Source organism: Microtus oregoni, unplaced genomic scaffold, assembly GCF_018167655.1.
Source record: "Microtus oregoni isolate MIOR12 unplaced genomic scaffold, Mior012 000019F_ref0000042, whole genome shotgun sequence".
In the NCBI taxonomy this organism is placed as follows: domain Eukaryota; kingdom Metazoa; phylum Chordata; class Mammalia; order Rodentia; family Cricetidae; genus Microtus; species Microtus oregoni.
In genome coordinates, this window is record NW_024543078.1 from 32,191,496 (window position 1) to 32,219,466 (window position 27,971).

The following is a 27,971-nucleotide window of genomic DNA, read 5'->3' on the forward strand; positions in this document are numbered from 1 at the left end:
GAGCCTGCATCTGTCCCCTAGCATCCCGAGCCTGCATCTGTCTCCTAGCATCCCGAGCCTGCATCTGTCCCCTAGCATCTATGCTGCAGATGTTGTCCCATCCGTGCATGCTTAGGGAATATGGTACCACATCAGCAAGGCTTCCCAGGAAATAGAACCAAAAGAATTTATCTATAAAACAGGATTTATTACAGAGATCAGCTAGTGTTAGACTATGGAGGCCAGGAAACCCCACCATCGGCTGCCCGCAAGCTACAGAGCCAGGGAAGCTGTAGTAAGAGCCAGAAGCGATCTGTTCAAGGGCAGGACAACATGAATTCACAAGCTCAAGAAGAAAGAACGTTTGCTCTTCTGTCTTTTGTCCCTCCTCAGCACTCAGGGGACTGGAGGATGCACAGCAGCATCGGGGAAGGCTGTCCTTACTCGCTGTGCTGATCCAGATGCCAAGATGCACTTGAGACATCTTCAAAAAGGCTTCTAAATAACGTTGGTCTAGCAGTCTATGCATCCATTGTCCTTTTCAAGGTTACACATACACCTGGCCAATAGGTCCGTAGAAAGTTCTAGAGATAATGTAGACAAGGGTCAGGCCAGGCTGTAGTGTTTCCATCTGTAAAAAAAACACTTGGGAGGCAGAGGTAAGAAAATTATGAATTTTGAGAACAGTATGGGCTTCATAGTGAGGTCCTGTTTTGTTTTTTTATTTAATCTGAATAAATAAATAAATAAACAAAAGTGAGGTGATCCTGCTTGGGATTGGCCAGTGTGTGTGAGGAGCTGCATGTCTGGGGAGAGAGAAGAAGAGAAAGGGCACAGGGTTCAATGAAGTTCTCCGAGAACGTGACATCTGAAGGCCAAGCCTTGGCATGTGTTCACGCTCAAACCCAAGGGCCTCACCGGTGGCACCACCGGTGATGCTGCCGCCATGTGTCTGTTTCCTGTTGCCATTCAGTAGGTCTTTGGAAAACATCCATCTTCAGTGAAAAGGGAAGCAATAAGGAAAATACATGTCATCAATCTCCGAATAAAATCCTCACATCAAAGACAGAATTACTAAGAATATTCCAGACTCTGGTTGGGAAGAGTCAAGGAAGCCGCAGAGGGGCAGAGGAGGGCTGAGAAAGGAAGGAATACCACCACATTGGTTCCAGCCACACCAGCCCCCTCCCCTGCTGAAGGAACTGGCAGCGAGGGGCCATCTTGGCAGGCTTTTCTTTAGCTAAGTAGGTTTGACACTTCTGTTTTCAAATCTGAGATTTTTTTTGGAGGGCTAGCATGGAAAAAAACAACAACACATGCTCTCTTTTCCTGATAATTGTTCATGTTTTTTTTTTTTAAGATTTTGGAAATTCAAAGTCATGGTATGTGAAGTGGGGAGGCTCCACGGGACTTAGCTCTGGATGGGCCAGGCCAAGGCTTCTTTGGTCAATCTGACCAGAGAGCTGCCAGACAGCCTGACATAGAGTACCCAGGGGTACACAGTCCAGCTTTCCTTTTCTGTGTGTGTTTTGAGCACTAGCATTGAATGTAAGAATGAACATTACATGCACTAGTCCCCACGTCACTATTCCAGAAACAAGGGTCTAGTTAGGATATCCACCCTCACCCCACTGGGGCTACCCCATCAGTGAGGGACACGGACTGGCGGCAGGGACGATTTAGTTTGGGTAAGGATAACAGAGCAGGGAGATCTTAGGAAAGACTTCTGTTGGAGGGATGGAGAGCCCCTGCCTTGCCTGGAGTCTTTCTCATTCTGAGCTAGCAAGCATTATTCTTATCAAGGGTGGTCTTAACACCTTGTGGAGCTTATGCAATCGGTCCTTCGGGCAGCAGGGATCAAGCAAGGCATCCCAGTGACTCATAAGAGGGCTGGAGTGAGTAGGCCATTGGAAAAAGCCTGAAGGAATAACCCAGAATCTGGAATAGTTTCTGATCCCAATCAGTTGGTTTACCTTAGTCAAGTTAAGTAGGATTTGGGGGTGTTTTCTTGCCAGTTCAAAGGGCAAACAGTCCCTACTTCACCCTCATGTGTAGCAGGATGGATGTGACCATTTACCTATCTTCTTCTAAAGAATCATTTCCCAGGGTTCTGTGTCTCCCTCATGACCTCTTGGACACCTAGAGGCAGGGGGAAGAGTTGCTTCATTCCGCAGGGCCTGTGGCTCCTGCCGGGAATCCTTTGCCTCAGGGAACTAATGACCAAATTCTTCTCCTGAAGACAGGGCCATTTCCCAGAGCTTTCTCAAACCGTGAAGGTCTCACACCTGTTTGCCTGGTGGAGGGGGAAACTGAGTGTGGCCCAGGCTCCACATTCTCACTGATGAAATGGGTTTCAGCAGGTTACCTTTGGATCCAGGGTTTCAGATGAAGGTTGCGCTGAAAACAGAGTTCTGCTTTCCCATCATTCCTGACGATCCTGGTTTTCCTTGAAGGCACAATAAAGCAAGAAGGACAGTTGTTGGTACCTTGGTATCAGGCAGTGTCCTTACCTGGCTCCGGGTAGAAGCCTCAGAGTTGTTGTGCCCCACAGATGCAATGTTTGTCTTCTTTTGCAAGATGTAAGGCTACTACCGTGAGTGTGTTCTTGGAACAGTATCAGAGATTATCAAGAGCTGCTGGTATCCACTTGAAACTGATGGAAGCTCCTTTGTGATCTCTAGGGAGGTTCAGTATATCTCATTTCTGTAGAAGTATTAGAAAGACAATAAAATAGCATGCTGTTTCTTATAGTTCACAATGAGAAATCTGGGACAGAGGCCGAGCTACTTGAATCTTAGGGATGGACTGTCTATTGGTATGCCCTCATCTGAGAAAGGCTATTCAGGGGATCATCTGGGTTTCTGGCTTGCTTCAACCTTGCCTTCTCCTGCTAGGCTCATTTTAAGAAATCAAGGGACTTCTAGCCAGCACCCCCCCCCCCTCGCCCCGTGTGAATTTGGGACCCTGCAGTGGCTGTTGAAGTATCCTGAGCTGTCCTGTAAAGACTGCTCTTTTATATGTGTGTGGCCCCCATTAGATATAAGCCACGGGAGGGTACTGTAGGTCCCGGCAGGCACAACACACTGAACACTGAACGAAAGAATAAACTGGTTTTGCAGGAATGGGACTCGAACCTCCCTCTCCAGGTGCACTTGGAACTGATGAGTCTCTAAAGTACTGGGCCCCCCGAGGTGCTTAGGGAAGCCAGCGAGGTGGGAGGGTGTTTTAAGAGCTCGTCCTTCTGGTCTGGAACCCTGGGGGGCGGGGAGGGGGTCCAACCCCTGAAGCGCTGGAGATTGTTAGGGTGATGAGACCAGGTGACCGGCCGGGCCCCAGTGCGCGGGCCGTCCGCGGCGATTGCCCGAGCCGCCTCGAGGGGGCCCTGCGGCGGGCGCGGGCGGCCAGCCAGGAGGACGGGCCCGCCCGCGAGCAGCTCGGAGCCCAGCCTCGCTTCGGCCATCGCCCCGCCGGATCGCGCTGCGGGTTCGCCCAGGTACCCGGGCCGGGAGCAGGGCAGGGGCGGCCACACGCCGCCACATTCTTTGTTTGGGGCCCCGGTTGAGTTCCAGAGCCTGGGAGTGCGGGGTCTTGCAGCTGGGACGCAGACGAGCAGGCACCAGATCTGGGCACGGAGACAGTTGAGGGTGCGGAGACAGGGCGCGGGGAGCACCCGGGAAAGGCATTCGAGATCCAGAACTGGGCATGGTCACGGGGTCTGTGGCGATCCGGGGACTGGGGCTCAGCCAAGTCCCCGGGGAAAGGACGTGGCGCGGGCCGGCTTGCCAGAACTGAGCAGGGCTGGGGACGCGGCTGGGGCGCGGGCCGGCAGGGTCCGGGCCGCTGGCGCCTTACTAGGCGGGCAGGGGCGGAGCAGCTCTATCGTCGCCTCGGCCCAGCGGACTTTGCTCCCTGAGACTGTTAGGGACGGGACGACGGAGAGCCGCTTGGGGCTGCAATGGGATATCTCAGAACTTTACTCCCGCCTTTTCCAGGCAAGTGCCCTGCGCGTCTCTTTCCCTTTCCTTTCGGTTGCTGGGGAGGCAGGGGTCCCACCGCGCCTTTTCCCATCAGTCGGAGTACGGGTGCAGGCGCAGCCCTGGGGGCCACCTGTGACACGTGCCTCCTGGCACGCGGGCGTTGTAGCTGACAAGTAAAAGGGAGGGTCCTGGGCCCTCGGGTCGCTTTGCTGCGGTGTTGGGTTCTGCCCCAGAAGACATTCATTTGAACTGATTTGAGAGTCCACGCTGCGGGAAGAGACCTTGAACCCCGTCCTTCCCCCACTGGCATTCTGGCTGGTGCCAGCAGGTGATCCGGACTCCCTAGCGTGACTGAACACAATAAGTTCCATCTAGGGCGTGGGGCCAGCCGACCTCACTGTCGAGGGTGATCACAACTGATTGGGATGCCCCAAGGCACTGTCTAAGCCCACTCCAACTTTTGTTTTCTGAGGTGTGCCTCCTGCCCAGAATAGAGCTTTAAAAACACAGCCCAAGCTCCCAAGCTGGGACTACAGATGTGACTCTATTAATATTATATAGCCGGCCCATCAGAACTAACTCTTGACATTTGGTACATTTCCTTGAGGCTTTTCTCTATTCATATTCATCCTTTTTTAAAGTGCTTTTAGTTTTTTGCCTTTTAAATGAGATTTGAGTGTCCTTGTTATTTCGGTGCCTCCCTCTTTGAGGCCTATGAGGTTATATTTGCAAATCAATCAACAAGTATTAAGAAAGGTTTTTCTGTGTGAGACCTTAAGGCTCAGGAAGGGGGTGGGGTTGACTGCAGCATCAAGATGGAGGAGATCAGAACTCCGAGTGTGTATTAGAGAATGTCTACATGTGTGTGGGGGTGAGGTGGGGGGAAGTGCAAGGAGGTGCATTTACCGGGTACCAGGAAGCTGACTGGGGCAACTGGCAAGAAACCAGACCTCAGAGAAAGTCAAGGTGACCCCCCAGAGTGATAGAAGGGCAATAAAGACTGATGGCTGAGTGTCCTAAACTCTGCGGTATTCATCTCATTTCACCCGTGGGACTCTTGGAAGGAAGTGGGATTATCACTCCATTTCGCAGATGGGCAAAGAAAGGCCAAGCGTCCCGTTCATGATGTTAAAGTGTGGCGGGGTAGCTGGGATTCTGGGAGAGAATGTCTGGGTTCTCTGCTGCCCTGCTCCTGCAGGTGGGCTGCCGCTGCTCCTCGGTCAATTGGATTTGAACGCTTGTTCAGACAAGGCTTCCTCCACTGCGGCTAGCTCCTCTGCTGAGGCTGCTAACGCTTTCGATGGCAGCAGCTGAGTTATTTCTATACAAGTTATAGCCACTAAGAAGATAGAAAAGTAGTTGCTTCTGCTTTTGATATATTACCTAAGAGAAAAGTAGTTGCTTCTGGGAACACCACGCTCTGAATGTAAATTGATTAGCTTTCCCAAAGTGTCTCCCCGGCCTGCTGTGCTTTGAAATTGAGTTACTTGCAAAAGTTGACTCCATATCTAAAGTTCACAAGGTCAAAATATGTTACTGTGCTGCAGGAGGCTGCAGGAGCCTGCGGGAGGCTGCAGGAGGCGCTATGGGAGTGGTTGCCTGTGGCAGAGCCCTAACCTGGGAAGGGGGCCATAATACAAGAAGGTGGCTTGAAAGACACCTACTTAATGGGGGAGAAGACATCTGAGCCTCTGTCTGGCAGTCTCAGCGTCTATCTGCCCAGGGTACAAGGATTCATTTTACAGATGAGGAGAATTGCAAGCAAATTTCCAAAGCCCTAAAGCTACTTGTGGTCTGTCTGCTTGTGACCTGCCCCTGGTGCTTGTGACCTGCCCCTGGCTCTTTGTTTTGTTGCTTAGGATCAACCTGCTGTAAGGGCACTTTCAAGCCTGTTTTGACCTTGTGTTTGAACTTGGACGTGGGGAGGGCTGGGTGCTGCTAGCAAAAGCTCTTGTCATTTCTTTTTGCAAACAGAATGTTCTTTATAGGACCATGCCCCCTGCCAGGTGGTCAGAGGCGTTGCCCACTGAGTGCCTCAGTGGTATCCTTGCCAACAACTCCACACAGGGGCTCCAATAGACTGCTTAGCATATGTTCTCTCATTTTTCTGCGACTGGGTGGAGTCTGGTGGGTCTGGATGGACATGTTGGCTCTAGGCAACAGTTCTTTAAAATGTGCATGCATCCTGGCCCTCCTTCTTGTAGGATCGTGAAAAGCAGTGGGGGAACAGATGGGTCTTCAGCTCACCTGGAAAGAAACCCACCAGTAGTGACCGAATGCCATAGTGAACCTCATTTACTCAGAGTCCTTTGCTGTCGTTTCTGCTTGTCTAGAATAAGGGGATTAGGTTCGCTGCCTAAGTAGGCATTTGGTTAACTGATAGCCACCGTTTGCTTCTCACAGAGTAGAGAGCGTTATCTGCCAGAGCACAGTTAACGTCTAAGGTACATAGTGAAGCAGATGTGAACTCACTGGGTTCTCCTCCACGTGGAACTGCTGTCTAAATTCCTTATGGTGAGCGAGAGGAAGTACGGACTTCATTTCACCCCCCCCCCCAAGGATGGAGTGTATCTTTAGGTGGAGTATTTCTGTAGCCTGTAGAGAGCTTGGGTTCGATCACCAGGACTACAGAAGAAATTAAGCAAAGTAAACCCCAAGACAAGGTGCATGCATCTATTCTCTTACTGAACACAAGCGTGGGATCCTATTTTGTCATATCTGCCCCCATGTCTAGTTTGCTGAGAGTGCTGTTTGGGAACAGGGACATTGACTTTCTTGATGCCTGTTTCTTGTAAAAGAAGCAGATGCACATTTCCAAGTTTCTTGGGACTTTCTTTGGAAGTCTTTGGGCGGGTCTGCTGTTGCGACGGACGTAGTGCTGAGCTCGGAGTCCCTGGGGTGGCCCTCAGTGTCTGTGTCAGCCCTTCCTGTGGCACAAACTTTTGTCTGGCTCACTGCTTTCTCAGAGCGTCACTAGGCCTCTATCTATTTTGTTTATATATGTGTTTTGATCTTGCTACATAGCTCAAATGACCTCAGACTCTAGGTGATCCTGCTGCCTCAGCCTCCCAAAGAGCTGGAATTACAGACATGAGCCACCATGCCCGGTTCTGGTTCCTATTTTGAACCTGTTCTCAGCACAACCATGTTTAAAGGTTCCCCGTATGGTAAGCACAGATGCCCAGTGGGGACTGCTTTTACCACACGGGAAGGCAGTGAAGAAGAAAGGGGAATCAATGATTGCTGCCATCTTGCTTAGGAAATGAAAGACAGCACAGGTTAGGAGCCCCTGGAATGCTCCAGTGTGTCATGAAGGGGGTCATTTTTCTTTTTTAACTGTTTAATTAATTAATTTATTTGCCTACTTATTCTGTATGAGGTGTGTGTGCATTCCCGTGTGTTTTGTGGCCTGTGTGTGAAGGCGAGAAGACACCTTGCTGAATGAAATCAGTTCTCGCCTTCCATCACGTAGATCCCAGGGATTGATCTCAGTTCAACAGGCAGACACTCTCACCTGCTGAGCCATCACTTCTTGAGGGTCATCATAATGATCTGTAGGTTCCTAAAATGTATACCGATCTTTTAAAAAGAGAGCAATAAGGTTGGCTTTAATGTGTTTTGTCTCAAGTGGGTAACCGTAATGAAAGGTATGCAGAAAGCATTATGCCACTGATCAGGGAAAGTTTCCCCTGAGGAGCACCTGGCCGAGACGGTCCAGGCACTCCTTGCAGGTGTCAACCAACAGGTTTGGACCTTTATCTCTGGGTCTACCCCAAGCTGGGGAGTGTGGGAGCGTCTCATTCCCTGGTGCTTGTAGCTTGTGCTTGCTTCTCCCTCTCCCATAGGCTGATTTTTCTCCATTTTCTGGAAGAGACAGCAAGTGTCAGTGTCAGCAATCTGCCCACACCAGCGATGGCAGTTTCTCCACGAGTCCAGTGTCTGCAGTTCTTGGTGTGCTTGTTCTGAGGAGGGGCTTCCTCAGCCTCTGGGAAGGCTGCCTCACCCGGCTTGAATGGACCGGCTTGGCTCAGCTGCTGCTGCCAGAACTCTGGTCCCAGCTGCTTCCTCGGCCACCAAGGCCAGCTTTTCTTTACATCTCTCTTCCTTCCTTTCAGCTCTAATTATGGCACGTTAAGTTACTGGGTCTTCCTCTTCCTTTTCTCTTTGGAGAGAGATAATCACAGCCACACACCCTTACAGCCTGGCCTTGTTTCTGTTTCAAAGATATTAGAAGCTATCTTTGGCAATTCAGATTGCCAGCTTCCCAAGGAGGGCCCAGCAAGTTTTAATCTAGGTGCCTGCTGATGCCTGAGAGGCAAGCCACGCTCCGTAGACCAGGGGATACTTCTAAGTAGATGAAATTATTGCCTCTTTAGCAGACAGTTGGTAGAACGTCTCATGCAGGTTGTATTTATTTACTTATTTAAAACACCTATTTTTGTTGTCTATGTATAAGTGTTTGCCAACATGAATTTATGTGCACCATGTGCATGTACAACCGTGTGGTTGTGAGCCACACAGTGTGGGACTGGACCAGAATTCAGGTCCCTTGCAAAAGTGAGTGCTTCAGCCTCTGAGCCATCTCTCCAGCCCTTGTGTGGAGTTTTTATTATTTATTTTTATTCTTATTTTTTTTTATTGGAACTGTTAGGAGAAATAGGGACCAAGTCCTGATGCTTTTAATGTATCAGAATCCAGTAGTTGGGAGATGAAAAGAAATCACTCTGGAATTGTGGGCAGGGCCTTGTAGGTTGCTTCTCTTTTTACAGGAGAGCCGGGCCTCCTCCAGGCTCACAGGGGCCTGTTATTTCCCGCCGGAGGGTTCAGGAATCCGGGCTCGCCTCATTATTTTGGAGCACAGCTGCAGCTTGCTGCCTCACTGTGGGCCCACAATAAACTGTGCAGGCCCACATCTGGCCTGCCGGCGGGCGGGCAGGCAGCCCTGGGGCCACACTGGGCCATTAGCCAGGGTGTCTGAGCCTGTGCACATTCCTTCCAGAACAAAGGCCTCCCTCGGCCTGGTTCTGGCGTTCCTCTCTACTTTAGTAATCCATCACCTTTCTTAGCCGCGTCTTTACTCACCCACACCGTACTGGCCATTTTGAAAGTAGATCAGAAATGTGCACAGGGAACTAAACAGATCAGCCTCTGGCATCTCACAGACCTGAAGCGAAACGCCAGACCTCAGCGTCCAGGCACTCTGAGAGGGCAAGGTGCCGGGTGACCGTGACTCTTGCTGCCTGCTGGCTTCAGGTCCAATCCTCTTTGGGTCCTGCTAAATTCCCTGTGCCAAATGGGTCCGAAAAGTGCCCCGCATGCTCCTGAATGGGATGTGTTACCAGATCCCTGTCTGGAAGGGGAGATGGGTTTACACACGGAGGTCGGAGTGACAGAGGATAGGGACAGGAGTGTCCAGTTTGACTCTCCTGGAAACACCTGTAGAGTCAGGTGCTGGGGGTGGAGGAAAGGCCGGCTTTGTGTGTGCGTGGGGGGATGGGCCGTCACTCAGGCTGGTTGGGAATGTGATGTAATGGATCTTGAGGTAATGGATGTGTTTTTGTTCTCTTGCTGCTTTTTGACTAAGTTTTTATAGGACCCGCCCTCATTGCCGACTTTGATAGGTTAGAAGAATGTTAAGGAAGCTGGGCCAATGTCTTCTGTCAGTCAGCTTTCTGTCATTGGGACAACACACCCATGAAGATCTGTGCCAGGGAGAAGTTTAATGTTGACTTCTGCTGTTGGAGCGTTTGGCCCACGGTCAGTTTGACTTCTTTGCTGTTAGTCCCACGGCAAGGGAGAAACCTCATGGTAGGGCATTCAGGTCCGACAACCTGGAAGCAGCTAAAGAGAAAAGGCCCCAATAGCCCCTTTGAGGACACACCCCTTTTGACCTAATGTTCTCTCCTCAGTCTCCTGAAGGTTCTACCAGCTCCTGACAGAGTTATCCACCGCAGTCTGGAGACCAAGCCTTTAATGCATTGGGCCCTTGTGGGGATGTTTAAGATGCAAGTCACAGCAATTCTGGAGTCTGTTTGTGGGAGCCTTGTGTTTCCTGAGCTTTTTGAATTGACCAAGCTCAGCTCCTTCTATTTGCTTTAGTTTATAGCCTGCATTTAAAAACACGGTGGCAGCTCACGCATTTTCCCCTCTGAAAATAACTGTCCCAATAGGACTTCTGTTGACAGTCTGCGTACACCGTGGTTAGTGGGGCTTACCTATTTGTCTGTTGGTCATGACTGGTGTCTATCTTTGCACGTAGAATTTTTTTTTGGACATATTTAGCTAGTCATGTTCCTGGGAAGCTTTACTGGTGGGTTGAGATAAGAGAACTGAAACTTTCTTCTTCACCGTGAGAAAATCCATGTTAGCATTTTAACCATTCAAATACAGCTCATTGCTTCTCGGTGCCTTTCCACTGCTGTGTAGCCTTCTGCACCCGGGGTCTCCAGAACTCTATTTCCTGCAAACCTACATTCGCCTCCTGTTTCTCACCCCCAGTTCCTGGCAACTGCCATTCTTCTTTCTGTCCCCATGAGTTTGGCTGTCCTGTGATCCTCCTGGAAGCAGAAACACCTAGCATTTCTCCTATGTCTGCCTTATTTCACGTAGCACAATGCCCGGAACGGTCATCTGTGTCGTACTGCATGCCAACTTTTCTTCGTTCCCTCCTCCAACCCCCCCCCCCCCACTCCTTCCTTCTTCAGACTTCCTAGCACTCCACTGTGGATCCAGCATGGTTTACTGGTCCAGTTGTCAGCTAGTGGTACTAAAAGTGCTCCTCTCTCTGGGTGTTGAGAGATAATGCTACTGTGGATGTGACCGTGTTGTCCCTGCTTTCTGGTCTTCTGTCAGACACCCAGAAGCAGCCGACCATAGCTCTCTGGAGCTCCTTGACCTGGTCGAACAGCAGCTAAAACACTGTGTGATCACCGACTTATCACTGCTCGCCCGCTGTTTTCAGGCTCTTGGTCGGCATCCACGGGGTAAAGCCCAGGCCTGCAGGAAAAGGATGAAGGAGTCTTCTTGCCAAGCTGTTTTGACAGACGGCATAAACTTGGTGATTAACAGAATGGGAAAGAGGGAAGAATGGGGGGAGAGAGAGAGAGAGAACACCAGCCTAAGCAAGCACCTTTAGGGCTGCTCGGTTTTATTTTCAATTAGAAGGGTCTAACTTTGTTTCAGGAGAATGGTTTTAATTTGGATAAATGGTTCAGTCTGGGAACCACATGCCAGCACTTATGATCTATGAGTGCAATTACACAGGGTTACCTCAGCTGAGATTTGGAAGGAGTAATGCAGAGCCTCGCTTGCTCGGGTCTGGCTTTCTTGAATGGCGCTGGAGGCCCGAGTCGCTGGGAGGAGGCAACTTTTCTCATCAGTATGAGAAGCTCGCTGGGACCAGCAGCAAGAGCACCACCACAACACTCTTATGGCTGGTGCTGGTTAATTTTTACCCTCTAAGAATGCATTCACAATTCCAAGTCAGGAGTGTCAATAAATGGACTCCCGTGCCCCTTGGAACACGCTGCACCAGAATCGCAGGCACATTTCCCAGCACGAGCATTTGCACAATTGGTCAGGGTTTGGAAGGAGGAGGGACACATGTTCTCATGTTCACACAGATTTTTCTAGGATCCCGGGGCAGGTGGGAATATGGGCCCCTAAGAGAGAGAGGGAGAGAACTGATCTATGTGGGTGGTCAGCTCTGGCTTCTCTCCAAGGAGGTGTTGAAGGACATGGGGCCACATGGGTGCAGGGACAGTGACGATGAAGCCGTCAGGGGCAACCAGGGAGGAGCAGCCAATAGAAACTGCAGAAGGCCAAGGAGAAAGGGAGACTCAGGATGAGGATTCCACTTACTAACCTGGGGAGTGAGGTGGGCATAGGGCAGCTCCGCACACTGTTTGCCTGCAAATCTGTACCAGTGCGCGGCGATCTCGGGAGTGGGGCGACTTTAGAGAAGGTGGTCATGGGGGAATCTCAAGGGTGTGAGGTGGAGATCTAGAGTGCAGACTGCAGAGCAAGAACAGGAGTCATCATTTTGGCTATGGAAAGCCTGATTCCCGTCATGGTACCACGGTAAAGAAAGCAGAGGGATGGCTAGGGCGTGGGAGGGGTGGCGGGCAGGACAGGGTGGACTCTGGCATTTAGGTCCTGACCCCTTTCCTAAGGAAGGACAAGCAGGTGGGTGTGTCATTCAACTAAGAGTTACTGTAATGAAACACCCGAGGCAGGTTGGCTTTGAAAAATACCGGTTTGAGCCGTGCGGTGGTGGCGCACTCCTTTAATTCCAGCACTTGGGAGGCAGAGGCAGGCGGATCTCTGTGAGTTTGAGACCAGCCTGGTCTACAAAAGCTAGTTCCAGGACAGGCTCCAAAACCACAGAGAAACCCTGTCTCGAAAAACCAAAAAAAAAAAAAAAAAAAATACGGTTTTGGAGAGTACGTGTCCTGTAGTCCTTAGACTCTGGTGAGGGTCTAATAGAGGGTGTTAGCACAGGGGTGAGAACACATCTGGGAGGAGATTCACATCTTGAAACAGGAAGCCAGACTGTGATTCAGAGCACAGGATCCCAGGAGACCTACCTTCAAGCTTCCATGGTGGTGTCCCCAATGGCTTAGCCACCTTCCGCCCAGCCGCTGAGCACAACTCTGACAATTTAGAATACACAGACAGCTTACAGCATGCCACCTTCTGCCAGGCTCTTTCTCTTACGGGTACATCCTATCTCTAAGTACCTCCACACAGAGAATCGAGGTCCTAGCATGTGATCCTTTTGAAGGTCACACCAAACTGTACCCAGACTATAGCGGGCCTTGTCCCTGTGAGTCTGCTATGGACCCCTGCGCTGTAGTGCATACCCTCATTCTCCAAAGCACCCTGGATGTTCCTCAGAGACCCTTCTCCTTCTCCTCTAGCAAGAGTGTAATTTTAACCAGCTCATAACAATTACGAAATTGAGCTGCTGAGTACCCGGCAACACGTGAGTTATTTGTCTCATTCTTTGAACTCTCCCACCCCGCCCCTATTTTAGTAGGAATAATCTAAAAATATGGGTCATCCGCACACAATGCTCTTTCAAGGCAATTTCTTAGAGATGATAAAATTAACAGAATGATAGAGAGCACATAACTCTCCTCCTGTACTAACCCTCTCACACCGTGGCATGTCATGGCTATCCTGTCTAGCCTTTTTCAGAGGCTCCATATTAGAAGCACGGTGTATGCGCTGTCCTCATGCTGATGGGTTTCCCAAAGCTGCCTTCCCATCATAAGGTGTCCCACACTCCCCGCTCCCTCACTCTTTACATGAGTGGCTGAAATGGCTTCACACAGTGCTCAAGGTGATTACCAAGTCTGGTCCCTTCACTTTAGGGCTGATTTGTAAGTGATTCTTGTCAATGCTTCCTGGAAACCTGAAATCCTCTTCGGCTACCGCAGGAGGGATACTGGGTTACCTCTGATTTTGCACATAGCCTGAGCAAAGTCTGTGACGTGTACCCCGTGCCTTGTGGTCTTATCTCCAGGTTCTGTATTCCGTCCCGGCCTGAGCACAGACTAGTGTAGTTGTCCTGGCTTCTTGGGCTTCCTGGGTGACTAGCAGCACTCTGATGGAGCTGGACGTGCACCGGAGGATTAGTGCTGACTTTGGTCCCGTGGGTGTTTGTGACTGGGGTTGCTGGTAGATGTCCAGCTGGGGTCTCCGAATTCAGCCGCGCGCCCACTGCCAGCCCAGCCCAGCCCAGCCCAACTCTAGCAGACTGGGCTTCAGTTCTCCGTGCCAGGATGAGCTGGGAGGGTAAGTGAGCTGAGGTGACAGAGACTTTTGGCTGACTGTGAATCTCTATTGTCCTGTGTCCCTTTAACCTCTGGAATGACTGTCTGTCCTTTTGTTGTTTCCGCCACGTTCTGCCTGTCGTCAGGCCCATGTGCCCTGGGAACGTCAGTTCTCTGGGACCCGTAGTGCCAGATGGTTTTGTGCAAATAAGAGCAGCACCTCAGCCTTGAGCTGCTGGGGACAAACTGCCCCCGCCTATTTGTTCTGGCGCGGCGGGGGGGGGGTGTGAGTTCTGGGGGGGGTGAGATGGAGCAGGGGAGACTGTGCAGGAACAAGGTGGCTCACAGGCTTGCCTCTGCCCTGGGCTGCCAGGTGGTTCTTGGGGCTGACGACCTTGCTGAATGGGTAGGGGTTGTCTGCCTGTGCACTCGAGGGCCTTCCTAAGTAGAAGCTAAGGACACACCTGCGGCTTTTCATTCCTCTGATGTGATTTCCTTTTGGGGAGAGCACTGGGCCCAAAGAAGTCTTTTATAAGAAGGCTAGTGCCCTCACGTCAGCCCCTGCCCCCTGACTGGTCAGGCCGGGCTGACTGCAAGGCCTTTTCCCTTCCGGGATGGTCTAGCAGGCGTGCTGGCTGTCAGAAGTCTGAATGCTTACGTCTTACCACGGAAGTAGCCGTGCCCCTCCTTCTAATACACCCTGAGAAGTGGGTGGTGATGTGTTTGATCTCTCACTCATCACTGACATTTGAACTCCAAGGACAAGAACCAAGGCCGTGGGCTCTTTTTTTCCAACGCGTAAGAGTTTTGGAAGGAGTTAAGAGATAGCTTTGTGTCCTTGGGCCAGGCACCCATTACCTGACTCAGGGGCTTTGTTTGACTCTTGTCTGGTGCCCGCATGCTTGGCATGAGTGTGTGTGGGATGCTGGTGGTTCTGTGCCCAGCCGGGAACGTTCTAGCTTATCTTCGCGAGAAGGGACAGGGTGGGGGCGGGGGCGAGCCCAAACTTGCACATTTTTCCCAGGGTTTCATTAATGTTTCCCAGGGTCGTGATTTCTCTGCTGGAGTTTTGCCTTACAATATGTATCTTTAACATTCAAGAGGGTAATTTGTACTTTATTGAGATTTGGGGAATCTAGCCTGTCACGACTTTCTTGGAAATAAGCCACTCGCCCAGTTACCGTCTCAGTGAAAGTTGATGGCGCGTGCCTGTGAGGAATGCCTGTCAGGCTCCCTGCTGTGAACTGCAGGTCCAAAACCAGTGTTGAGGACTGTTCTTTCTGGGTAATGTGTGGGGAGACGGCAGTCTTCCTGAGATCCAGACGGTAAAATGGCAATCTCAGAATGAGTTCCAGTCATAATACAGACCCACCAGTAAATGTGTTATCTCTTGTTTAACAGTTAAGTAAAGGTTCTGTTCTCCAAAGATGCCAGACATCCCCGTCAAGTCAGCTTGTGAAGCTGGCCGGCTGGGGTCTCCCCACACACTTATCCAGGTTCTGTTGAGGCTACCTGAAACGTGTTCCTGGATCCTGCATTCAGGAACACACATACTGCGGAATTTTGCAGAGGTGTTTTTTATGAAGACACTGGTTCCTGGAAGAGGACAGCTAGCCTGGGTGAGGTGACAGCAGGTGGCCCCATCCGTGTTGTGGCCTCCCTTTACCCCCTGTGGTGGGAGATAGCACCTGCCTGTCCTGCCTCAGTCGCTTGGTCCAGTTGACCTTTCTCAGAGGTTTCAGCCTCCTCAGGATCAGAGCCAATCAGCTGGGTGAGGCCTTGACCCTGGGAGAAGCACTTGGCTGCTGTGTTGTCACGTGGTCAGAGCTCCCAGCTTCTGCCTGGGTTTCCAACATGCACAGTTCTGTGGAGAGTTGTGTCAGAAACCATGAATCAGGGGCAACTGGACCACTAAAATTGGTGGGGGTGAATGATAGGCCTGTACCTTGGGATGGAGGCAGCGTCAAACATTATTGAGAGGTCATGAGCCTTAAGATTAATCTGTTTCCTTCTTTGTTCTTTAATTCCCCTCATTCTTTTATGTGCGTGTGCCCCAGACACCTTGAACCGTCCCAAACCAGAAGTCCATAGCTGGCCACTGCTACGGGGTTACATAGCTGCCCACACTTGAACAGAGCCAGCAGGAACTGCCAGATGCTGCTTTTCCCAGATCCAGGCCTCCATGGCTGTGTTGAGTTCTCCTGAAATCCTTTGCTTGCTGGCTGTGGTTCACAGGGTCAGGGCCTTGTTTCTTCTGGGGCTGATGCCTGCTGCTGAATCACCCACTGCCTGGATGCCTTCTCTCCCAAGGGGGCCAGAGGCTTAGGTTTTTTGATAACCAGCCTCTCCCTGGGTTACTTTAGTGACCCACCAAATTCTCAAAGGCTAAGCCAGGGCAGCAAGTAGGAGGCTGCTGGGGTTGCTCCAGGGACAGGCTTTGCTGAGGTTCCACTTGCTGTGGCTATTAACATCAGCGAAGATTCTCACAAGGAGGCTTGGAGGCTGCAGAGTCACCCACCTGGATGTTCCTCGACAGGGCAGCATGGCCCCAAGTTTTGCCAGTAGTGCATCCTGCCCCTGCTCCTATGTTCTGTGGCCCCACTGCTCCTAAAAGACTCCATATGACGCTAATCAGGATCTCTGCCTGTTTTCATGGTTCCCTTGTTTGTCCTTGGGACCAGAAGCTGACGTGGGGCTTAGGACAGATGATAGTAGGAATGATCATGCTACTGCTCTGTCTCCTGTTGGCTGTGTCTCAGAACTTTGTCTTCAGCAAGTGGTGTGGCATTTGGACCACGGGACCAAGTCAGTGCAGAGTTGACCAACAGTGCAGAGTTGACCTGGTCACCTGTCTTTCTGGAGTAGATACTGAGGGCCTGCCCTGAGCAAGATAACCCAGGGTATAAGGACAGGGAATCTTTAGAGACACTGCCTTTCCCCAGGGACCAGGGGAATCTCTCTGTCACAGAAGGGTCATATGTATCCTGAGGACTGGGGATCAGTGGTCCTGCCAGTACCCAACATGTCAAGATAGTATCCTGAGGACGAAAGATCAAGGGGCAGCCCCATCATGATCTCATCACCTGATTAGATGAGACCCTCCACATTCACACTGTAAAAGGTCATGTGCTTTAATCTGGTTTGCCAACTAAGTGTGATCATATTGGAACAATCCCTTTACAGCCATGGCTGCCCAAAGTCTGAGCCCTTGTGTGTCTTGCTGTAGCTGAGGCATCTTCCCTAGGGCTTATCTTGGCTTCTCATTATCTTGACTTCAAATTATCTTGGGTTCCCTGGACAGCTGACTTCCCCTCAGTGATGCTAAGTGTTCTTTAGGCCTAATGAGCGTCTGTGGATTTGCATAACTGGAACAGCCAGAAGCAATGTGGAGGTCAGACTAGGTTTGCTCTAGGAACTCAACCCATGAAAGCAACTTTGTTCCTTTTCAGTTGTCAAGCTGCTTGCCCTTCTTTCCTTCCTTCCTTCCTTCCTTCCTTCCTTCCTTCCTTCCTTCCTGAGAGAAAAAGAGAGAGAGAATATATGTTTCCTGTGGCATTTTACAAAAATCCTAAAACAGCCCTCTATCTGCAGATGCTTTGTACTACCTAACCCAGGCCTGTGTTTCACCCAAAGTCAGTGACTGAGGTAGAAAAGAAAGACACATGGATGTGGGAAAAATTCCCAACAGTATTCCCCTCATTCGATGGATTTAGTGGATAGCTCTCAGGAGATGGAGCATTGCCAGCACATGGCTGATGACAAACGACAAACAGTGGTGAGCAGACTCTAGAGAGGCAGGGTAGGGCTTCTGTACTGGGAAGGTCAGGTCTCTGAGCCTAGGGCACAGTGTCCCCTGAGAGAGGGGCTCCCTGGTAGCAAAAGCCTTACCCCAGCCCTCCTGACGAGCCCTGCTCCATCCTACACTGGGCCACAGAAGCTTGTGACTTACCCTATATCTTTACAATGGCTTTTTTATATTTGTAATTTTAGTAGTTTCTGGGTTTTTGGTTGTTTTTCAAAACAGGCTTTCTCTGTTTAACAATTCTGGCTGTCCTGGAACTCGCTCAGTAGACTGAGTTGGCCTTGAACTCAGAGATCAGCCTGTCTCTACCTCGCAAGTTGTTAGGTTTAAAGGTGTGTGCCACCAATGTGGAAAAATGTCTTTGGGGCACATGCTGTTTTTTTGTCATCTTAACACAAGCTAGAGTCTTCTGAGAAGAAGCAACCTCAATTGAGAAAATAGCTCCATAAGATTGACCTGTAGGCAAGTCTGTGGGACTCTTTTTAAATTGATGATTGACTTGGGAGGGCCAGCCCACTGTGGGTGGTACCAACCCTGGGAGGGTGGCCCTTTAGTCTGTAGGAAAGCAAGCTGAATAAACTCAGGGAGAACAAACCATTGTAAGTGGCTTGCCTCCATGGTCCTGCTTTAGTTCCTGCATCCAGGATCCTGCCCTGAGTTTCTGACCAGACTTCCCTCAATGATGGACTTTTAGTTCTAAGCTGAAGTAAACCCTTCCTCTCCAAGCTGCTTTTAGTCACGATGTTTTCTCACAGTAATAGAAGCCCTAACTAATATAGAAATTGCTATGAGGATCGTGGAATTGCTGTGCCAGACCTGACTATGTGTTTTGGAGAGGACTGGGAAAGAGATTGGAACTTCAGGCTGGAAAAGCCATTGAGTGTGCAGAGCTAAATGAGGTGTTGTGGGAGCATAGAAGACAGGGCCGAGAGCGGTGCAGGCGATGGAGGTTTGGCCTGTGAAGTTTCTGAAGAAAACAAGACTAACGGGGCTGGTCGTGTGGAAAACATTTGCTTTACGGGACAATCAACCGGTGGTCAGCTGGGGCTGAGTCATCAGCTGTGCTTAAGCAGAGACCAGCATCCCTGAGGTGCAATCTGGTCCGGAGTGGACCAAGGCTGTATCTCACACTGGCAGTGACTGACTTGCTAATGTGTAAGAGTCTTCCACTGGTGCTGGTGTTGGCAGCATGAAAGATGCCGGACTGAAGGCGTGGAGAGCAGCTGAGACTTGGCACTGTGAGAGGCCAGGAGTGGCCATTGGTACAGATGCAACCTCAGTTTCAGTGGGACCTCCAGATTGGGGTGGGGTCATGGAGAGAGGGTTGTGACAGGATCAGAGTCCCCAGAGAGAATGAAGGTGCAGCCTGAGAAGACTCTAGCATGCTGGAGGCTCCAGGACTGTGGGGTGACTGCCAAGGGCAGCAGCAGCAGCTGTGCAGTGGAGCTGGCCTGGGCCTATGAGACAAGCTCTGTGAACGACAGAGGTGGAGAGGCAGAACGGCTGAAGTCCTTTGGAGCTCAGAAGACCCTCGGTGAATCCCAGATGTGGGGCATCGAGCACCAAGGTTTAATTTATACTGTTGGATGCCAGTTTTACTTTGCTCAGTAATAACCAAAAAATAAGTATGTAGTTTATTATTGATTTTACAGGAGCCTACAGTTAAGAGACTTTGGATTTTTTTTAACAAGTCCAGATTTCTAAAGAGATACTGGATATGTTAAAGCGACTAAGTTTTAAAAAAACTTGTTTTTTTTTTTTTTAAAGACTGGAACTTTAAAGTTGTGCCATGTTTTATATTTTAATATTACCGTGAGAGCTTGGGAACAAACAGATAGGGGAATGTGTATGGCAAGGTGGCAAGGGGTCAGTTGTGCCTTGTTTGTTTTTTTTTTTGTTTTTTTTTTTTGTTAATTCCACATAGGCTCAGGTCACCTGAGAAGAGGGGACCTTAGTTGAGAAAATGTCTCTATCGGATTGGCCTTTAGGCAAGTCTGTGTGACATTTTTCTAGATTAATGCTTGATGTGGAAGGGCCCACACCACTGCAGGTGGTACCATTCCTGGGCTCGTGGGTCTGGGTTGTAAAGAAGGCAGGCTGAGAAATCTATGGAGGGCAAGCCAGTAGGCAGCATTCCTCCATGGTCTCTGCTCCCGTGTCTGTGGCCAGATTCTTGTTCTGACTCCCCTTCGTGATTGACAGCGGAAGTAAACTCTTTTGTCCCGAAGTTACATCTGGCCATGACGTTTTATCACAGTCATCTGAATCAAACTAAGACAGAGGTTGTGGGGAGGGAGCGCTGAGTGAGTCCCTCAATGAAGGGACTTCGGTGCATCTATGTGACATTTGGGCTGACCCTGCATCTTTGCTCTTGTTAACTGGTCCAGGTCCACTTAGAATGTCTATTCTGGGATTAGGATTGAGAGCCTTTAAAGGGGGATTCCAGGTAAAAGGGGGCTCCATGCTCCAGCAGGATCCCCTGCTGCTCTTGGTCTTTCTGTACTCCGTTTGGAGTTATTTGCTCAGGAGACCCATGCATTGGGGTGTACAGCTTGCTTTGGGATGGCCCCCACTGAATGTTGGGGCTCTCGACTGGGGCTAGGTCTTAGTCCATTTGTGTTCCAAGAAGATGCAATGAGCAGAGACAAGTGCATAAGTTTGTCCCTTAGGTTCCCAGACACATAATGTATTGTTAGCTGATTCTTGCCTGAATGGCCAACCGTGATGTTTGGTAGGGCCCACTCTCTGCTTCAGATGTGCTTGCTATACATCTCCATGTGGTAGAGGACCAGTGAGCTCTTTGCTAAGGACACCAATCCTGACTTTGGACCCTCCACCGTCCTGACCCAAACACCTGTGTCTTCAGCCTCCAGATATGGCCATCTTGGAGGTTAAGTTTCAGTTTGTGAGCTTTGGGGAAACATGAATGTTCTGACCGCAACAGCAATGTATAAAAGCCCCAGTGTTAGGGTGACTGGCAAATGTGCAGACTCAGAGTTGGTGCTGCAGTGCTGGAATAGGATGTGGGCTGGAGCATCCCCTGCTGTCTGGGGAATTGTTAGCTGCATGCATGCAAGGGCCCTTCTGCACCATAGGCTGTGGATGGTGTTGGGCTTCAGACGTAGCTGGTTATTGGAATGTGGAAACAGGAACTTTGTCCTAATTTTTAGACACCTGCACAGCCACAGAAACTCTGCGGTGTCATACCCAAGTTTGAGATCTGGGGAGGGGAGCCAACTCTGTGTGGAGGAATTTCTGACACTCACTCTTCTGGTAGTGCCTGTCTCAGCAAGAGCACCACAGCCGTGGCTACCCTGCTAAGGAAGACATCCTCAGGAGTGAGAACACACTCCAGGGATGGAGGGATGGCGGGATGGAGGGACGGAGGGATGAAGGGATGAGAGCTGACAGGCTGGAGCTCCCTGTTGTTGCTAGTGTGTTTCTCTCACCAAGGCTTCCCCTGTTTTCTGTCTTAGTCCCTAGTGTGTTACCATAGCATACTGGAATACTCGAGAGTGGGTAGTTGATAAGGACGAAAGCTTGATTGTAGCTGGTAGTTCTGGGGGCTGGAAGTCTATGATCAGAGGCTGCCTCTGCTGAGGGTCTTGACCTCCTTCCTTCACAGCACGGGAGAAAGCCGAAGGGCAAGTGTGCTGAAGAGAGAACACATTCCCACTTCCTATGGGCGCATTCTGTAGTAAAGGTCCATCTGGTAATAGTAACCCATGTGTCTGGTCCAGAGAGGTAGGAGTTCCTCATTACCTAGACAAAGGCAGTAATGCGGCTACCATCCTCATTGGTTCTGCAGAGAAGAGCTGCCATAGGAAAACCTTCCTGCAATGAAGGGAAGGACAAGATTTTGCATACTTCCTCCTTCATCCCTCCTTTTCCCAGCCCCACCTACCCCCTTGATCATTCTATCTGCAGTAGCCCCATCTTTCAGTTGCTTGATTAGGTGGATGCACATTCTAGAAAATATCCTGTTTCCATAACCACAGTCCCCTCCAGGCACCTAGAAAGTAACATTATTGCCTGTTTGCCACATTGGTGACTAGAACTGTTCTGTTACAATCAGAGCCTTACTCATGCCCTCATGTCAGGGAGTTGGCCTATCCCAGTTGTCCTTTTATTCCTCAGCAGCTCTGTTGTGGCTATCAAAGATAATGAAAGATGTGCTAGGCTCGGGCAACACAGGTCGAGGAGTAGGGGGAGGGGGACTGGTATGAACAGAGGACTTGGGAGATAGAGCCAGAAGGGCTGGGTGGCTGGGTGGTCTCCCTGTTCCTGCCTCAGTGTCCCCACTTCTTTATATATTCCACTCTGGATGGGTATGGACAGTATGAAGGCCACCCCTTTGCTCCACTAAGTCCTTTGACATCATCAGAAACTGGCATTATTTTGTTTGAGGTTTTTGTCGTTGTTTCCTTGAGAAAACAGGAGCTAGTTGGAATGTTCAGAAGGTAAAGGCAGATGTGGGACTCAACCTCAAGCCCCGAGAGTGGAAACCAGGTCTTTCTTTGCCTTGGAGCACCTGCATCACGGCGAGATTGGTCGGCCCCTTTGAAGTGGAGTTGATGGACAGTCCGGGGGAAGTTGGGGTGTCCAGACCTGTCAGCACAAGGGTGCGGGACCCTGTGCAGAGGGTTGGAGTGGGAGCTGCACTTCTAGCCTGAAGGGAAGAAAAGAAAACAATGCCGGAGAGGAAGCATTCCTGGCGGGGGATTAGCTGGGAGGTGGCTCTGGGCTTTGATCCTCCCAGCACCTGGCTTGCTAAGGCTTGCTCTGATAGGGACAGCAAATTCCCTGTCTCCTTTTATGCTGGAACCCACACATATCCGACGCTGGAAGCAGCTTCCCCCACATCTACCAGTGGTGGGGTTCACCTAACCAGGGAGGGCATCAGAGGGTCTGCTTTGCTTGACGCCATGGGGGAGTGGTCAGAGAGGCTCTGGTCAGATGGAGGAGACCTGTGCTGGCTGCCTCCTCCTACCCAGACCTCCCCCAATAGGATGTCCTTCCAGTTTGCAGAGAATTCCGTGACACACTATCGAACCCTGCATGCAGTTCCTCAGCGACGCTTCGTGGTGCTTTCCGTATATTTTGTTGGGGCCTGACTCCCACCTAGTTCCATTAAATGCTGGTGCCCACCCACTTCAGTCCTGGTAATGCCTAAAAAGAGCCATTGTATTTCCAAACATCTCCAGTTATTAGGCAGGGAAATCAGCCATTGATCTAAAAAGAAAATGAATTGGTACATACAATATGTTTACTTATTGCCAGCTTTGGGCTGAGTAGGTGTGGTAACACTTGGGAGTCAGAGCTAGGTCTTTGTGCTTTGAGGTCAGCATGGTCTAGTTAGTGGGTTCTAGGATAGCCAAACAAAACAAAGAAGCATCCAAGGTAGGGAGGGTTGAGAGACTGTCTGGATGAAAACTGTGAGCTCCAGGGATGCTAGACTGGAAGTAATTGTGTGGTCCTGGCTAGTTCAGGCCGTGAGTGTGGCTAAAGGGGTCTGTGGTCACTTTGTACCAGTTATCAAACCATCTTTTACATGTGATGCTATGAACTTTCCCAAGTGCTCTGACAGCTTGGAGGGTGGTTCTAACTGATGCTAGTGGGGTGTTGCAAAGGCAGACTGCGGAGTCTGAAGTCGCTGATGAGAGGGACTGTGGATTCTGTCACACTCCACTTACCCACTCTCCTGCTCCTGATTATCCTCTGAGGGCACATCTGGGACTGGAGGACATCAGGCAGGTGGCAGGTCTCAGCTAGGCAGTCCCTCCCTGGGACTTTCCAGGTGCCATCCTGCTGGAGTAGCAAGGTCCTCTCCAAGGTGAAAGAGAGAAGTTCATGTTGGGTCAGCCTGGATCCCAGTACTCAGAAGTCTGAGGCAGGACAGTCATGAGATCAGGGACAGGCTATATAGCAAGACCCTGTATCAAAAAGGGATGAGCTGTACCTCTGTGGTAGAGCATTTGTGTAGCAAGATGTAAGGCATTGGATTTGATCTTCAGCACCGAAAAAAAAAATTCCAACATGCAAAGCAACGACTGTGCCTTTTCAGAGTGGATAGTCTGTCCCTCATAATAATGCTGGCCCATCCTGACATCAAACTTGAGACCTCTAAAGTTTGATGTCCCCTGCATCCTCACATTTCTGCCTCAAAACCCCTGCTGCCCAGGCCCACGTGCCACCACCCTTACTCGCCTTATACTTTCTGGACTTGAGGCTGCTAGGGCAGAGAGTATATCCAAGGATATACCTTTTCTGGCATGTCTCAGTCCTCAGTGTGGACCCAAAGATCAGTCTGAGGACTTGCTTGGAGTAGCCAATTTTTATTTTGTTAAATAAAGAAAAATGATTAAAAAAAAAACACGTTTTGATTTAAAACAGTCTGTAGGACTTCCTGTAGGCATCACTTTAGAACAGGCCTTCCTTCTCCTTAGCAGTCATGGGTAGTTTTTATATAAACACACCTCAAGGCTCGAGAAGAATCTGAACTCACCACTCCCACAGCGTTCGTTCTGCCTGCTGCCTTTACCTTTGTGTGGGTGGATGCGAGACTGTGCATATGAATGTGCACATGCACGTATCCACACGTGCACATAGATTTATATGAGTGCATGCACATGCACGTGTATGCAGTGTACGTGTGTGTGTGTGTGTATTTGTATTTGTGTGCATGCGTCTTGATTTCTGAAAGGGAGACAGAGGCAGGCTTTTTTTTTTCTCCTTCATTCTCACCTCGCTCATATGCTGAACTCTAGACAGCTTCCTAGCTTGGCAGGATTATGACAAACCCATCCTTAAGCATCTCTTTTATTTGTCAAATCCCTGTTGTTTTGTTAGAATCTATCTTGCAGCCAAAATAGCCTGAGGAGGAAAATGACTAACTATGAAATGAATTAAGTGTGTCAGAAGAATGTGACGGGTTGGGGTCCACACAAGTAAACGTTTGTGGGTAGCAAGGACATAACTCCCCAGTCTGGATGGATGCTTGCTTTTGAAAACTTCGCTTTTGTGACTGCATCTGTAGGAGGCCAAGACAGGAGTCTGCTTCTACACCCAGCTGGATCCACTGTTTCTTCACAGACGTAGTGTTGACTGTCCTTGTCGTTTGCTTTGTGGGTATATCATTTGGAGTTTTTTTTCTCCCACTGACAGTCTTAGGAGGAAGGAATCTTTTCCTTGTTATTTCACAGTCTGGGGATCCTTCTGCTCTAGGTTTGCTCAGTCCTCCCTCCTCCTCACCTCAGCACGAGCTCTTGTCTCTTAGCTCCAGGGTTGCCTTGTGCTGGACCTTTTTTCTCCACAGTGCAGGGTGTTTGCACATCTCTGGACTCTTCCTTGGTTGAGAGGCCCTGGTGCAGAGCAAGGCCAGTGGCTGGAACCCCCAATGTGCACCCTCTAGATTGTTTCCTTGTTTCTGCTCTGTCTCTCAGTCAGTTGTTAGATATTGCCCTGGCCAAAGGCTACCCCTTCTCTGGTGGTTTTGCTGGTGATCTGTGCCTTTTGTCACTCGTCCCTGACCTTCACATCCCAAGGTGAACACCCCAAGGCTACGTTGCCTAGTGTTTCTTTTGCGGTCTCTTCGGCTTAGGAAACGCCCAGTGCCTCAGCAGGATAGGGACAAAGTCACAACCCAGATCTAAGCTTGCTGGTCTTCCACCTCTAAGTATACCTAGGGGCCAGCCACCTCCTAAGACACCTGTCCCTTACCACTACCCCAACTCTGGTCAGCAATGACTCTGGCCATTTCCTGGAACCTGTAGGCCTGATCCATGGGCAGTTTGGTTCTTTGGCTGTGGTCCTCGGATTGGTCAGGTTTTTGTTGTCATTCCGTGCCTCCCCTCCAGTCTGTGGCTCACAGATAGGGTAGTGAGAAACTTGTTAGATTTTTTTTTTAAGTCATATTTCCGCAGCAGCTGGCCCTTCCTTCTGTGATACCTTCTGATTATTCCATTTCTTTCCACAGCACAGGCTAGGTCCTTCTGCTGGCTACAGGACCCTGGGAAAGCTGCTTGGGGGTCCTGCCCCACACAGCCTGGCTGCCTATCTCTGTGAGCTCATCCGTGACCTTGGTGGTGTTTGTATTTCTGTCTGAAGTCACCATATCAGCATTCCCAGATAAACTGCGGAAGCACCCTTGACAAAGAGCTGTCCGCCACACATCTCCGCCCCATTAGCTGCCCTATTCCCTGCTTTCTCTTTGTTCACAGAGGACCTCCTGTGTCACTTATCGGAAATGGGAGGGCCCCTGAGGACAGGAGCTGTTCCTGGAGCCTAGCAGTAGGATGTGGGGACACAGATCCACCGTCCTGCAGGGGGCAGGGGGGCTCAGTGGCACGACTTGTTTGCCTGTTGTGGGATAGACCCTTGACGGCCCCTCTCGAGAAGCAGGGGCAAGGACTTTGAAGAGGTTTCCTGTAGATGCCTGTGTCTGGGGGATGGTTTTCTCACCCCTCAGCTGGTCTGAGCATGGTTGTCATTCACAGGTCGCAGTGAAATTGAGCTCCTGCTTAGCCCTTGTGAGTTAGCTGCTCACCAGGCTCAGGCCTAGAGGTGGAAGGAAGCTTAGCCTTTCCACAGCAAAGGGGACTGTCTTTGCCCAAGTGGTGTGATCCTGAGGATGGGCTAACACGAGGAATGACTCACAGCTCTTGCGTTTTGTGTACCATATTGTTATACCATTGAGTGTTCTCCGTGGCAGTGAAAATGGGTCTGTAATTGGCATTATCACTGGTTTCTGGATTATCCTGAGGATGGAAGCTAGGGGGGGCCTTCACATGCCAAGCAAATGCTGTACCACCGAGCTACGTCTCCAGCCTCTGACTATTCTTTTTTATTGACTGCTTAGTTGTAGATGTGGTGACCCCATAGGCTGAGAGATTCTGCCGTGAATGTGTGACTGAACCCTTCTCTCCTGACGGTCCAAACTGTGTTATCACGGGACAGAGACTCTCTATGGCCTGGCTGCCCAACCTCTTGTCTCCATATTTGACTTGTGCAGCAGGCACTGCCGTTCCCCAAGCTTGCTCTGTCTGCAGCTGTGAGTACTGTAGTCATTTCTGCTACAGAAACACAGTGAGGTCTCTGTTCGTATTTCCCTAACCCCTTCTTTGGTCCATTTAGCAAACAGGTCAGGCTGCCATTCTCACTGTCCAGCCTTGGGCTGGGGTGTGGGGATGGACAGGGACAAGAGGGCCCTGGTGGAGCTGAGACCGCAGATGTTCTGACCAGCACATGAAGAAACGTGAATGGGCAGTAAGGGCTCTCTGTGTTGGACCCATCAGTAGTACCATTCATTCATTCATTCATTCGTTGGGCACATCCTAACCCTGTCCTAGTGGATGGAGTCCCTGGCCTCTTGAAGATGACGTTCCTGCATCCCTGCAGTGCTAAGGACACCAAAACAAAGACAGGAAAGGAAGTACCCACTGGCAGGGACTGTTTTCTGTAAAGCACTCTATAAGGCTTCCTGGAAGAGGCACATTTTGGCAGACATTTGAAAGAAGAGGGAAGAAAATTGGGTTGGTAGGAGAGAGAATCAGGTGCACCTAGCAGAGTTCACAAACGACCTTCTCGAGGACTACTAGTCTGGGAGGTAGGGAATAGATTAAGTTAGCCCGAGGGGCCTATGGCTTTTTAAGCAAACTGATTAGATGTGGGAGCAGTTTTGCTGATTTGCATCTCCTTCAGAAATCAGGCCCAGAAGAAGCTCCAGCTGGCTGACTTTGGATGCAGAGGTCAGTTTATTGGTGGACTGTGTGGCGGGAGAGGAGGTGAAGAGTCTAGCTTCACTTTGAATTTATTCTGCATGGCTAGGTTGTATGCAATGGAGAAAGGGCAAGCCTTCAAGCTGATGGTAGCATGGTTAAGAAGTCAGATGGGTGGGAGGAGCTCTCAGAGAGAATGAGTTGATGTTGTAGTCTTCCAGTCAGTACTGTGGGGAGAAGGGCTGTCGGCTGACGAGTCAGTGGCTGCAGGGTGGTAGTTTTGGAGGAAGCCCACAGTGGACCGTCTATAGGACAAGCCCACCCTGTTTTGCAAGGGCAAGGCATTGAGATAAGACATACCATCTTGGAGACCAGTCTATATAGAGTAACCCCTTGTTGCTGGAAGCTTGGAGTAAGGTGGGGAGGGGCAATTGAGGTGAGCTAGGAGGATTTGGGTATTCCTTCTTAGACTAAGAAGCTGTGGAGAGGTGGGGTCTAAGTGTCTCTGCAGCATGAAGCCTAGCATTTGGATGGCTCAGTGGGATGAGGTGGAGCATCCTGCTTTTGGAGAAAAATGGGGTTACCCTCTACAGGTGTCTTGGGAGGAAAGCGGAGTTGTAAAGCAGTGTTGAGCTGGGAGGGTCCCTGTGCGGGTTGATTTAGAAGGACGTTATGCTCTCTAGTAGGCTTTGTTGCACAAGGCAAGGAGGGAGAAAAGAGA

General features: G+C 50.2%; 1 protein-coding gene and 1 long non-coding RNA gene across 3 annotated transcripts in view; one reads left to right on the plus strand and one right to left on the minus strand.

The window, feature by feature from the left end:
• Positions 1–205: 205 nt before the first annotated feature.
• Positions 206–3,463, minus strand: LOC121459279. Its single transcript, XR_005975949.1, has 5 exons — positions 3,114–3,463; positions 2,572–2,682; positions 2,345–2,425; positions 2,057–2,118; positions 206–974 (listed from the first exon to the last, which is right to left on the minus strand). It is a non-coding gene; the product is annotated as an uncharacterized LOC121459279 (long non-coding RNA).
• Tns3 (tensin 3) overlaps positions 3,421–27,971 on the plus strand; it is a 232,873-nt gene continuing 208,322 nt past the window's right edge. Inside the window, exon 1 of one of the 2 annotated variants that reach the window (XM_041668817.1) lies at positions 3,421–3,472. The gene's annotated coding sequence lies outside the window, so the exon portion shown is untranslated. Of the gene's footprint in view, positions 3,473–3,912; positions 3,972–27,971 lie in introns of those variants that run through there. The other variant, XM_041668815.1, reaches the window with a different exon arrangement.